This window comes from Elephas maximus, chromosome 3 (genome assembly GCF_024166365.1).
Source record: "Elephas maximus indicus isolate mEleMax1 chromosome 3, mEleMax1 primary haplotype, whole genome shotgun sequence".
In the NCBI taxonomy this organism is placed as follows: domain Eukaryota; kingdom Metazoa; phylum Chordata; class Mammalia; order Proboscidea; family Elephantidae; genus Elephas; species Elephas maximus.
In genome coordinates, this window is record NC_064821.1 from 171,084,159 (window position 1) to 171,087,981 (window position 3,823).

Below are 3,823 nucleotides of genomic sequence, written 5' to 3' on the forward strand. Positions count from 1 at the left end.
TCTCCTAGTTCAACCTTCCACACTGAGCAGAAATTCTTCCTACAAGCGCCCCAGCCCATGACCATCCTGTATCTCTCCTAACACTTCCAGGATGGGACGGAAGCTTCACTGCTCCATAGTGTAGCCTGCTCCTCCCTGGTAGTTTTGCTAGAAAGTTTAGTTTTCAGAAGGCCTGGAAAGACCCCACCAGACAGTGGTACCTCTAGGGAGGAGAGTGGCAGTGAGGGGAGCCTGACCAGGGCTTTCCTTGTCGATTTGGCAGGGGATGCTTTCTAATACCTTGTGCTAAATTTGTAATATCAAGGAAAACAACAAAAAAGTAAGGCTTTTCTTTATTCAAACACAGCTTGCCTTTCCAAAATTTCCACCCATTCCACCTAGTCTTAGCTCTGCTCTCTGGAATCAGATGTCTTTCAAATATCTGAAGGTGGGGATCACATTTTCACCAAGTCTGCTTGAGGCTCAACTGTTCCTCCTGTAACCTGATTTCCAGACCAGTCCCCATCCCAGCCACCCCCTTGGACGTGACCCCCTTCTGCGTATCGGAGCATAAAACTCCACAGGGATCACAGAGGGAGGAACCAATCACTTCGTGAGCTGGTGCTGGTGTTGGCTGTCTTGGAGTTGATTCTCACTCATGGTGACCCGATGTCGACAGAGTAGAAGTGCTCCACAGGGTTTTCAAGGCTGTGACCTTTCAGAAGTACGTTGCCAGGCCTGTCTTCTGAGCTGCCTCTAGGTGGGGTCAAACCGCCAATCTTTCTGCTAGTACTCAAGCACTTCACTGTTTTTTGCCATTCACCTCCTGTGACTTAACTGATGAACCTGAGAAGAGATTCCTCCAGTTTTTATGTGTGTGTGTGGTGGGGAGGGCAGGATTAAATCATGTACTTCCCCAAGCCTTGGTTTTTTGAATCAACTGAGATTAAAGAAATGGAAAAACATGGGAAAACACAAATCCCTGCACTGGGGTTATTACTTACAAGCTCCATGCAGTTTAGATAGCGGCGAAGTGTTGGGCAGGAGCCTTGGTGACACAATGGTTAAGTGCTTGGCTGCTAACTGAAAGGCTGGTGGTTCGAAACAGGACAAAGACCTGGCAATCTGCTCCCGGAAAGATTACTGCCTAGAAAACCCCATGGGGCAGTTCTACTCGATGTGAGTAGAAATCAACTTAATGGCGCTTCACAAGCATTGAGTCTGTGAATCAGTTGCTTAGGTTCCAATCCCAGCTTTGCCACTTATTGGCTGTGTGACCTAACAGTTCTGTGCTACAGTTTTCTCCTCTGTAAAACAGGGATAAAACCAAACCAAAAAAACCAAACCCACTGCCATCGAGTCGATCTCGACTCATAGCAACCCTATAGGACAGGGTAGAACTTCCCCATAGTTTCCAAGGAGTGCCTGGTGGATTCAAACTGCCAACTTTTTGGTTAGCGGCCATAGCACTTAACCACTACGCCACCAGGGTAATGATAGTACCAATGCTTTTTTATGAGCATTAAACGTATTACCTAGCACTCAATAACTGTTAGCTGGTTGTGTTGTCTCCAGTCTTACTCCTTCACAAGTAGACAAAGGCTTCCCTGAAATGGGGCTAATTCATGGTTCCTATTTATAAGTGAGAACATCAAACCAAACTGGTCATCTGCCATCAGGGTAGTTTTTCCCAGTATGTGTAAATAACTGGTTATGAGCTAGGCACTGTGCAGAGGGCTTTACAGCCATTGCCCAACAGCTCAATCAGGTAGATACTATTATGACTCCTATTTTACAGGCGAGGAAATACAGGCTCAGAGAGGTTAAACAACTTGCTCAAGGTCACAAAACTAGAAAGCGATGGAGCAGGAACTCAAACCCAGGTCCGACTCCAAAAGTCAGTCTCCATTACCACAGGATCCTGTTCTCCGAACCAGCTCCTTCATTTGGGCTCAACTCCAGGCTCAGGGACTAGAGGAGACCAGAGTATTTTCCTCTTTGACAGCTCTGCCTGCTGTTTCCTTAAGGTGGGGGAGGAGCGGCAGACTCAGGCTTCTCTCCCTAAACTCTCCTCCTCTTGCACACTGCCCCCTCCTCCTCCAGGAATCTGAAGGTGTCACTGGGGACCCCAGCTAGATCCCCTTAGGTCCCCTCAGGAACGCCTCCCCTCCGGGCATCTGGTACCCCTGAGCTGCGTGCTAGGTTCTCAGCCCAACCATGAAATGGTTCCACATTGATTGGCCAAAAAAAAAAAAAACAGCCATTTGGACTTGGGCCCTGGTGCATAATATCATTATGGAGCCCGCAGTGCATCCTGCCCCATTATTGCCGGGCCAAGCTTGGCTGCAAATGGCTTTCTTCTGTCTGGGGGGGTGGGGCCCCAAGCCCCTATTGCCCTCCCTGGCTGGAGGAGAGATTTTATCATTAATTGACAACTGGCTGCCTGCCACAGCCTTGCCTTGCTGGCTCAGGTTTCAAGTCCAGATTTTTGTTCTTGCTTCAGGAATAGGCTTCCCCCTTGCTTCTTCCCTCCCCTCCGCCCTGCCCTCCTCACCCTGCTGCTCCTAGCTGTTCCAGACAGCTCCCCGAGTGTGCTTTTGTCTTTTCTTGGTGTGACTGGACGTGGAGATCACAAGTATCTGAGAAGACAAGTCTCAGACCTACAGGAAAAGGATGGGAGGCGACTAGCATTTATCTTGCAGCTAATGTTTATCACGTGTGCTGGCCTTGGGGCCAGGCTCTTTAGGCTGTCTCTAAATAGATGCTATCATCATCTCTATCTACAGACAAGGAAACTGAGGTTAGGCGAGTTGCCCCAAATTACCCATCTGGTGGAGCCCTGGTGGCACAGGGGTTAAGAGCTTGGCTGCTAACCAAAAGGTTGGCAGTTCGAATCTATCAGCTGTTCCTTGGAAGCCCTATGGGGCAGTTCTACTCTGTTCTCTAGGGTTGCTAAGAGTTGCAATCGACTCAACGGCACTGGCTTTTTTGGTTTTGGATCAAGGCTCTGAACTTAGGCCTGGGTGACTCTAAGTTTACGCCTGGGGACAGGCAAGAGTAAGGAGACAAATATGCACCTAGGACTGGCTACATAATTTGCAGAGCCCAGTGCAAAACGGAAACGCAGGACCCCTTGTTCAAAATTAAGGATTTCAAGACAGCAACAGTTGAGCACTAAACCAAGCACGGGAGCCCTTCTAAGTGACTGTGCAGGTGGCAGGCCTGTGAAGCTGGCCTGCCCGTAGCCTATGTGAGCGTGAGGGATAACCATAGTGAGGTGTTGCCCACATCTGACTGTGACTTCCCACCACCCCTATCCTTTCGGCCCCAGGATTTGTTTATTCCCCATCCCTCCTAAGTGATCCTCGGTCCTCAGTTCATCGGCCACCCATCCAGCCACTGCCACAGCTTTGGCATCCCCAGGGCCTTGGCCCACATAGAACTGGTGCAGTTTCAGGGAGGGGGGCTGCGCAGATGAGCAGGAATAAGGTGGAATTCCTTAAACAAAGAACAGTCTTTTCTCCCATGGTACGGCGGGGGGTCAGGTGGCAGCAATAGAGTATGGGCACATTGCCTGGGAGTCGGGGGCCTGGATCATAGTCAGTTTGTGTGACCTCTGGCAAATCCCTTTCCCTCTCTGAGCAGCAGTCTCTTTAGCTCTCAGATGCAGGAGCTGGGCTGTGTCAGTGGTTCTGGGTGGGGTGGGGGTGCTCAGGACTACGCCGCACTGTTATGACTGTGTTGTGTTCCTCAGGTGTTGGGGTGGAGGCCCAGGGAGGTCCTCACAGATACAGAGCCAGAAAGGAGACACAGAGGCAGTCACTCACACAGCAGGAGCGGCCAG